This window comes from Pantherophis guttatus, chromosome 2 (assembly GCF_059756535.1).
Source record: "Pantherophis guttatus breed Tessera chromosome 2, ASM5975653v1, whole genome shotgun sequence".
Classification (NCBI taxonomy): Eukaryota; Metazoa; Chordata; class Lepidosauria; order Squamata; family Colubridae; genus Pantherophis; species Pantherophis guttatus.
In genome coordinates, this window is record NC_142064.1 from 103914918 (window position 1) to 103925127 (window position 10210).

The window sequence follows — 10210 nt, forward strand, 5'->3', positions numbered from 1 at the left end:
TAGATCAGTCTCTTTTCTAATTCATGACAGAAGAGAACTGTTTTTTTGAAGTTGAAAATTTTCCATTGAACTGTTAACTGCAGACTATAGCTATTGGTATGAATGGGAGAATACTTCACCTACTTCCTTAAAATAAAAGATTCTAGTAGTAAAAACTATATTTAGATGATCTTCCTAATTAATCCACACCTCTTTCTAGGTTAGGATTTTAATTTCTAGGTTAATTTTGGCCTATAAATGTCCCATTCAAAAGATTTTGCTACCTTACCCTTTGCTTGAGTTACCATGTATTGCCTGCAACCATTAGATGGCCACCTTAACAACTTCAACTCTCCCTGGTTATATCATCTCCCCTAAAACAAGGGCTTCACAAAGATCAGGTACATCACTCAATCACAATCCTAAATTCCACAAAGGGATAGTCATTCAGTAAGGCTATCCTTAGTGAGTGAAACTGAGTGTTTTTATTCCATCTAATTCCTCCTTTGTACTGCTGTACAATTTGGAGGTCACCCCTAGTAAGTAATACATATTTTTCAAATACCATTCTTGGATTTTTGATGGTTTATCCCAGTGCAAAATCCGAGGTCAAGTCCAGAAGAATTTGTGACAGAATTCTTTTACAGCTTGACAGCTGAGTTCAGCCCTGGTTCTATGTCCCAGGCTATTTACAGAAGACATGATATATAGTTTTTCTACCAGGTGGTAAGTTAAATGAGATCTACATACTGATCACAGACCTAGATATCTCTGTCTCTGAGTGTCAAATTACCCACCAGTCCTCCACTTCCAAAAGTGAAATCCTGGGCATCTGAAGAATGTATTCATCCTGCAAGGAAGGCATCACTTCAAAAGAATCACTCCTCTCTTCCTTGGTGTGACATTTTCTTTCCTTGAGACCTTTCCCTATACAAGGAGAGAAGGTAATGCCCTGAGAGGGAGACATCACGATTACTTCCATTTATCCACCAGATTCTCCCCCCCCCCCAATTTCTCCACAGCAACAACTTATTCCCCAAGAAGCAAGAGCTATTTCACAGTGTGTGCAATTGGAAATGTGGTTCAGCAGGCAGATAATCATACACCTGAGATAGTCAGGGACAAGCAACCCACTTCAATGAAGTTCCAGAAACAGAATGTTGCATGCTGGGTCATTCATTGGCCAGTGTATCTCACTTATTCCTGGTTCTCCAGGGTATTTTGCAGAAATTAACCCTATTTTTTCAGAACCATCCTATCCCTTTCTAGTCTTTAATTCATTAAAGCAATTGAATTCAAGCCACCGCAATGCAATTAAGCCTTTAAAAAGCTAAAGCAAAAGCAACTTCTTTTCTCTCTTCAGAATGTCTGAAGACAACTCCTTACAAACAGATCTAATCCAGGGGTGAAATGCTCCCGGTTCGGACTGAATCACCCGATCCAGTAGTGATGGAGGCGGGTGGTTCGGAGAACCAGTAGCAAAAATCCCTGCGCACCCCCATGCCCAGCTGAGCTGCACGATCATCAGAGGCTGTTTTTTTACTTTTAAAAGCATTTTTTCTACAACCTCTTCCGACGAAAAAATGGCTTTAAAAGTTAAAAAAAAAAGCCTCTGATGATCATGCGCCTCAGCTGGGATCGTCAGAGGCTTTTCAAAGCATTTTTTTCTGCAACCTCTTAAGGTTGTAGAAAAAATGCTTTTAAAAGAAAAAAAAGGTGGCCACGCCCACCCAGTCACATTACACCCCCCCACCAAGCCACGCCCACAGAACCGGTAGTAACAAATTTTAGATTTCACCCCTGATCTAATCCCTCCTACTTTTACGATACATGGAAAGATAGTTTAGTGTAGTGTTTTAAGTGATTGGACTTCAACCAGGAGAGCCAGGTCAGGGATAACTGTAAGGAAGATTTTTTTAAAAAAGTCACACACATGTTAAAATTAAAAAGAAGCAGAACTTCAATTCCACAGTTATATTTGCCATTTTGACTTTCTCTCCCCCCCTCCCCCACCCTGCAGAACTGGCCGAGCCAGGCTGAAGTCCCTATGGGAATACTGGGTGAGCTTGGGAGACTACTCAATCTCTCGCCTTGCTTTACTTCATAAAGTTGCTGCGGGGAGGAAATTAGGAGAGGCCTAAGCCATCCTGAGCCGATAAATAACAAAGGCAAATATCCGCAACAATTATACCTCAAGTGCTGCAAGGATGGTATGGATTTAGTTGGATTTGGAGGGTTTTGTTTTGTTTTTTGAAATTTGAACACATTGAACTTTTAGGAATATAGTTTGCTTATTTTTTAAATTCAATAGTGTGGATTAAGGACTTTTTAAAATAATAATAGAAAAGGAAAACAAGCAAAAAGAACAAAACACAAAAATACACACACACACACACACACACACACACCAAACATGCACATATATTCTATTATACTTATATGACTCATGGTTTTTTTGTAACCTAAAACTATATTTTTAATATTTATTCCTACAAAACCTACATCTGCCAACAATCTGCTCATAGATAGGAAATGTAATCAGCTCCTCAATCCATTGAATTAGTGGAGTTATATACATTTATCTTTCCAATGTTGAACTATCATACTTTTAGCTATAATAATGGCATGCAGAATCCATTTACATTGTCTCTTGTCATATTCCAGGTCCTAGTTATGTAATTCAAGAGATTAATTTTTTTTGAAAATTTTGGCTTTTGTCACATAATTTACATTTGACTACTTTCTCTCAAACTTAGTAAATATAGGACATTGTAAAAACATAGGTTTTAAAGAAGCATTGTCCTTATTACATCTCCAACAAAGTGCTGTTCTAAACAATTCCTTTCTCTACAGGAATACAAGAGTGCAATAAATTGTAAACATTATTTCTTGTTCTATAATGGACATGGGCACTCTTGTTATAGAAGTTAAGACACTTTCCCCTCATCTAGGCAATATGCAATACAATATAGTTTATTGATTAGTCAATTGACCATATCAAACATGAGCATCAGTCACAATAAAATACAAAATGTGCTAAGATACATTGAAGTGATATATAACAGCTATAGTGAGATAAAACAATTACAAACAGTAGGTAAGATAAAATGAAGTTAAAAGAGTAGATAAAATAATCGAAAGAAGTATAAAGTAGAATAGATTTTAATAAATAAATACATTTAAAATATTTTGAAATATTTCTTTTAAATAGAATAAAAAATAAATTTTAGAATAATCTAGTAGTAGAAGAGAACCTTATTAATTAAGACTGTATCAAATATATAAAACTAATTCAAAAACACAATAGATAAAAAAAACTTCATAATAGATCATCACCCCTAGAGTTAACTTGAATCTGACCAAGGTACTCTGTCCTCTTTGAGATGGTCTTTAAAATGAAGAGTGTAGTCTTACTGAGGAGGTGCAGATTTGTTCCCTGCATGAATAAGACTGTTTCTCCCAAGTGCCCCAATATTTTTTTTTAGTTTTTAAATAAAGATCTAAATATGCAGCTTTTTGTGGAGAGTACAACCTGCAGTCAACAAGAATGCATCCAGTGTCCTCAATGGCTGGTGCTCCACAAATGCACAAACTTTCTTCCTTTGAGACTCCATGAACTTCTCATATCTTACCATGAAGTCCAGTTGTTCAAACTGAGCTTCTGAAAAAGCCCGTCTGAGAAGTTGTTAAATATTTTTTTCTAACTGGGAGGCTGATTTGTGTTGAGCCAGCCACTTTAGAGACTTGACACATTTAAGTGCTGCAATATCATCTTGGGCAGCCACATCAATAATTCTTTGTTTGAAAGCTTCCTTGGCCTTTAGAGCTGATTGGACTGGGAATTGGAGGGAGAATCCATATTGAGAGATGACATTTGAAAGTTGGGTGGCCCAAGGTTGCTAGTTGTGTGAGTGTTCTTCGAAGCACAGCTTGTCTAAGCAATATAGGAACCTCTCTTTATTCCACTCATCTCTTACCACCTGCATATAATATTGATTTATAAATAACAAATAACCATAGAAAGTAATAGGAGGTTTTTTTTTATTTTTAAAAGATTTAACCAGTTGTTTTAGTATCTCAGGTGTTTGTGAAGCTAAAAATATTGCTGGTCCAAACAATATTGTAAACAGATGTTGTAACTAGAAATGTTGCTACCAAGTTACATCTGATAGATGGTATTTTTCTCTTAGCACAGTGCAGTTTAAAAATTCATTGCCATCATCTATCAAGTGATCCAAAGTCAATATTCCTGTTTTCATCCAATTTTTCCAGATCACCATTCTCTCCCCTCCTCCCAATTTTTAATGTTGGATTTCCGCATAAAGTCAATTTAGCATGGGAAAAAGAATCAGATTTTTTTAAATAAATTACATTCCAAAGCTTTCTAACTAATATGATTATTTTCAGAGATACTAGAGTTCTGTTAAATAAATTTATCTGGTTTGTTTAGCAATTAAGGCAAACACAAATTTATCAGAGTGCCCTGGAAATTTAAATAAAAGAGGGGAAATCAATTGGTAATCGTCTACAGAGTGTCCCTATAGAACTGGCAATAGAGAAGAACATGGGCTGTGGTTACTATGGCACCCATGTCACAAGGGCACTATTGGATTTCATATCAAGTTATCATTCTTCCTGCATATAAAGCCTCAGAAAGTGTTGTGATGATGACATCGTACTGTAGCATGGCAACCAGAAGCTTTTCCCAACAACTGCAACCAGAATTCTTAACAGTAATGGAATGCTTCTGTATATGTGTGTTGGGGGTGGGGGGAGTAATGATTCATTTGTGTCCAGATGCTGGGGGTGGGCTAAGGTAAGCATTTGCTGTAGATGTATATATGAACAGAGAAAATCAGGCAAGGCAGTTTTTGAAATGTTAGCTAATGATGAGAAACTGACTAAAAGTCTTTGGAACAGACAAGCCCATCAATAAGGTTGACCCTACTACTAAGTTCATTGTTCGGGCAATGGGAACTGAAGTTGTGCAAAAGTTCCTGGAAGTGCACATACAATCCAGCACCATATTCTGTAGACCTCTTGGGTCCCACCTTTAAAAAATGGCATTATTGGACTTCACACTGAGGAGCTATTGTGCCAGTTTTAAGAATAAAAGTTTGGGGAGGCAGGGGTGATAGCTAATAATTTAAATTACTAAATGATATTGCTTAATTTAATTTAATCTAGTAAATTCAAAAGGTGAATTCAAATGAAAAAATTCTTTTACAGTGATACCTACCTGAACATTACATTTAAAGTTTAAGAGAAATTTAAATGTTCCAACATGTTCATAAGAATAATTCTACTTCCTAAATGGGGTCACCAATCAGAGTTTAGCCACAAGGTTCCAGAATGTATACATTTTAAAACTACTATATTCGGATCAGTCTTCACCAAACTACCTATGATGTTCCTACAGGTGGCCCAAGGCTTCTTAGCTCCCATTTTAATATTCCTAAAGTGTCTCCCTTGTATTTTATGAACAATACAGTGTATTGGAATATCAAGAAAAAGGGATGATACAATTGAAGTTTCATGAAGAGGCTATGCCATCCTATTATATTCCTATTTTAACATTTATTAGATGAATTTCTCCTGCTGCTATAAAATAATATGTGGCATCACATATGGTAAATGCATTGAAGACACACACACACACACACACACACACACACACACACACACATATATATATATCTCAAAAAAATAAAGGGAACACAAGCAGAAGACATCCGAGATCTGAATGAATGAAATAGCCTTATTAAATACTTTGTTCTTTACATACAGTAGTTTATACACTGCTCAAGCAACTAAAGGGAATACAAAACTACTGTATGTAATGAACAAAGTATTTAATAAGGCTATTTCATTCATTCAGATCTTGGATGTCTTCTGCTTGTGTTCCCTTTATTTTTTTGAGCAGTGTGTGTGTGTGTGTGTGTGTGTGTATGTTTTTCCTCTAGCCAGGTTTTTCCTATGTAACCAAGGTTTTTCTGCAGCCCTAGCTCAGTAGAATCACATCCACTCAATTATATATAGAGAGAGAGGGGGGGAGCGAGAGAGAGAGTCGTTCTATGCATAGGTTGACATTTCAGTTTCTGTAATACGTATCATAACAGAACAACTCAATCTTATTTAAATAGAAGTCAATGGCTATTAAGGATAAATGCCACAAGGGTTTAAAATCTCTTGGAATTAATTTTAGGGTTAATTATCATATTTGCTTGTATGTTTCACCAAAGAAAATGAATTAATTTGAAGCTTATGAATTTGCATATTATTAAAAAAAGTCTGAAATGTGACTCATCATACTTTTATTTTGAAATAAAGACAGGAAACACATGGATAACAAACACTTTATTAGCCACTCATCTATAACCTCTGTCCTCAATTAACCTTCTTACTTTTTCTTAAGAAGCTGGTGCCTCCCATCACTTTGACGTCACCTTGACTCAGAGTGTCATGTGCCTTTTTTTAATTAATCACAGATGGACAAGGCACTCCCAAGTCAAAATCAATTCACAAACTAGCTAGCCTGGTAAAACAATGAGGCTACCTGAACCCAGGACCTTGCAATTTGCAAGCCTGGAGAGATTTATTTCTAAAGTAAAAATATTTTCAAAGTCATTACCATAGCGTTTTGACATGAGGCCACCATAGTAAGTAAAGAAGTAAGTAAGTAAGTCAGTCAGTCAGTCAGTCAGTAAATTAGTAACTAAGTAATGGTTCCTTTGAGGGAATATTCCAAGAGATTATTTTGAGGAACTATGATTCATCTACACTAAGTAATCCAGTTCCCATGTAAAGGCTGGTTAAAATATCACAACGTTTGAAATTCTCCAAAACAGCTCACAGTATACACAAAATAGTTGCTTTCAATGCCGCACTTGCCTAATTTTGATAACATTTTTTTCCACACAGACCAGCATGAGTATATTTGCTCAAAGATTTCTGGGTTTAGATGTTTAGGGTAGAATTGTCTATCTGTGGGGGGGGGGTGTATGACATTTTTCTACTACTTAGAAAGAAAGACATTTACTTGGAATGCTCTGTTTCTGCCAGACAATCAGGTAATTATATCCAGTTTGGCTTTCTGCCTTATATGTATGTATCTGCAGTTATCTGGGGTTGCAAATGGTTTTCATGGGCTCAACCATATGATTTTTGTCCCAGTTTGAAAATGCTTTGGAAGGGTTCAGGAATAGTACAAGCAGAGCTCAATTTATTAAAGGACCCCAACTTTTTTTATGTTTCCACATGTATCTTTTAAAAACGTACCACTGCTTTAAGAATTGAATTAGTTTTAATGAGTGGATTCATTGTATGTAGTTTTTCATCTTTTTCTTTTCTTAGCCACCTTTCTTTTCTAGATGCTTGCTATCTTTCTCAGTGGTAGAAGTGATCCCTTGATGAGGATGACTGTCATCTGTCATATTCTAGGGTGGGTCACATTTCTGTCTTTACATTATGTACATTCATCTGTATTATCCTGATCTTGACATTTTGTAAAAACAAATCAAACAAACTAAATAAAATAACAAGTTTGAATGAAGTTCTGAAATTTCTTAATAAGAAATTAAGATTAAGAATAAGAAAATAAGATTAAGAATACTGAATCTTATATGAAAAAAGTACAATACATGTAAAATATTTATTTATCAACAAGCCAGAATAGAAAAATATTTTAAGTACTCTATGTAATGCAGTCACAAGAGAAATTGGCTTGAAATTTGCATGTGGCTCTGAAGAAGAAACTTGCTTACTGCAACTGTTAATTGCTAATCAGTTGCATCTCTTTGGTGTTTTCCTTCTTTCCCCACTAAATTTCTGACTGAACTTTCAAAGGCTTAGCATTTAAAAAGATACACTAATTACTTTTTTTAAAACTCCCAACTACGTTACATAACTTGTGCTGTTTGGTTTATTAGCATTTTCAGATGATGTAGAGAGAAAGTTCTTATATCTAGATTATAAGTCATTACACGGTGGAAGAAGGACTAGAAAAACAAGGGAAAGCTCAGGATTTATTTTGGAATTATTTGTTCCATTCCATTCAATATGTCTCTATTTTGCTCCTAGATTGCCCTTACTTTTTAGATTTTAGGATGTGGGATGTAGAATTGGGAAATAAAGAATTGGGTCTTATATATTGCCTTTATTATTTCATCTTTTTAAAATGTTATAGCATAGTTCCTGGATAATTTATAAATTTAATAAATATTAATAAACGCTCCTAAAAGGCACTTGGGTGTTGGAATAATGTAGGGAGAGGCCCAGAATGAAGGAGGGTATGAAAAGGAGAAAATGGATTCAACTAGTTGGAATGTTGGCAAAAAAAGGGCAGATGCTGCAAAGAAAATGAGAAAGAGAGAAAGTAGGCAGCATCAACAATGGTAGAGATTGCTGCTTTAATTAACTTTTGTGAGTTAACTGACATGTTCTGTTGTAGAAAGAGCTAAGGTTTGAAAGGTTTGTCATTTTTTGTTTCCTGCTTTTGTTGTATCTTCAGTAACTCAGCACATTAATTTTAATGTTAAAACAGTTATAAATCATTGGAGTCTGGATTGACTGTACTCTGTCTCCCCTAGGCTCATGCATCCATTGTAGCAGAAGCCCAATGTTGGGGTAGATCAGGTTGATTTAAAAGAGATTTTGATTTTAAGTTACTCTGGATGATGCAGATGACTCTCAACTTGCTCTGCTCTTATTCTAAATCACCATAAAGCTTTGGTCCCAGTCTGATTTTTGAGAGCAAAATCACTCAACCAGACAGTCATGCCAAAACGATGACAAACTAGGAGAAGTCTTTGTCATGTATGGCTGGGAAGGCAAAGATAGAGGGGAGCTATTGGATTCAGACCACTCTTCATCTTGAAGAGTGAGAAAATCTTGGAAGAAGATTCTTTCTTTTCCTATCTGTCCTAAGTAGTTCTGAGACAATTATTTTGTGAATTATGCGGCAGCTATTAATTGTAGTAAGCATAAGCATATTATTTTTTATGGGAAAAAATAAATTGTCCTCTTACATTTCTGCTTACACTTTAACAATGAACCAGATTCACTTTTTATTTATAAAAACAAGATTAGAAGCAAAAGTCAAAATACGGTGTTCTAAGTTCTACATTTGGGGCACTTGTGAGTTCCTGCAGGAAAGATAAGCTAAACACATTTTTGAAGAGAGGCTGTTGTAAATCTCTCCATTTATGAAGAGCACATGTTACCCCAGCACCTCTAGCCCTCTTCCATGTTCATAGTCATTAACCTAAGACAATATTCTATTTCTTCTCACATGCTGGATGAATGGTTGGGCAAGTTATAGGAATATTATGTGAACTCAATAGCTAATTCTCCATACTTAATTCTAATTTTGATTTTTTTTTTCTTATAGAACTTTTCCAAGATACACTGCTTCATTTACAGTAATGAAATGCTTCTTAAACCAAGATGATATTATTTTTCTTCTTTCTAAGCAGTTTTGTCCAATATTTTTCTCAATATGTACACTTTGAGGTCCTATCTTTTAGTTAATTTTAGTTAATGCTTTTAAAATGGAAGATGTCTGAGGTCAGGTAAACTCAAGACCAGGCGATCTCCCACCTTGCAGCATGTTCTGGTTGCCTACATGCCACCATGGTAGTGATTTGATTATAGTGATCTAACATCCTTGGATGTGCTGTTGAGCCAAAATTGCTGCTATAGTTGTGATATTTGCTTACCTGGGAAGAAATCTCATTGAACACAGTGAGCTGCATATTTCAGCCACACTGCCTTAGTGCTTTAATTCTGAATATTCATCAGTACTACTGTTTTTGAATGTAAAATTCCTAATGTAAAAACTCAAGATTCACTTCTAAATATTCATGTACAGGATTGTTCTGAGAAATTTTGTCAAAAATATATAAAAAGAAATGTGTTTGCTTTTCTTAGTGTTTTTCTCTCTTTTATGTAAGGGATGGGAATGGTTATGATATAGTATTTTTAAAAAAATAAAATCATTTTCTAAAACTACAATATTACTATACTTATTTACCAAAGACAAATCTGAACTTGCACAACATATGAGTTTGGCTAACTAACCTTGATTTATTGTAATGAAACAGAATAAAGATGACCATGGAACATGTTGTTCTGCGAAGTTGTAGCTGTCACAGTGTCCCTGTGGACACGTGATTGCCATTTGTGATCTTCCCTGTCAATTTCCCATAATGAGGAAGCTGGCAGAAGGTTGGCA

At 35.4% G+C, this 10210-nt stretch overlaps 1 long non-coding RNA gene across 1 annotated transcript; it reads left to right on the top strand.

Moving 5' to 3' along the window:
* Positions 1–4692: 4692 nt before the first annotated feature.
* On the top strand, positions 4693–9990 carry LOC117662045 (uncharacterized). The gene is made up of 3 exons (XR_004590259.3): positions 4693–4795; positions 7333–7420; positions 9368–9990. It is a non-coding gene; the product is annotated as an uncharacterized LOC117662045 (long non-coding RNA).
* The last annotated feature ends 220 nt before the right edge of the window (positions 9991–10210 follow it).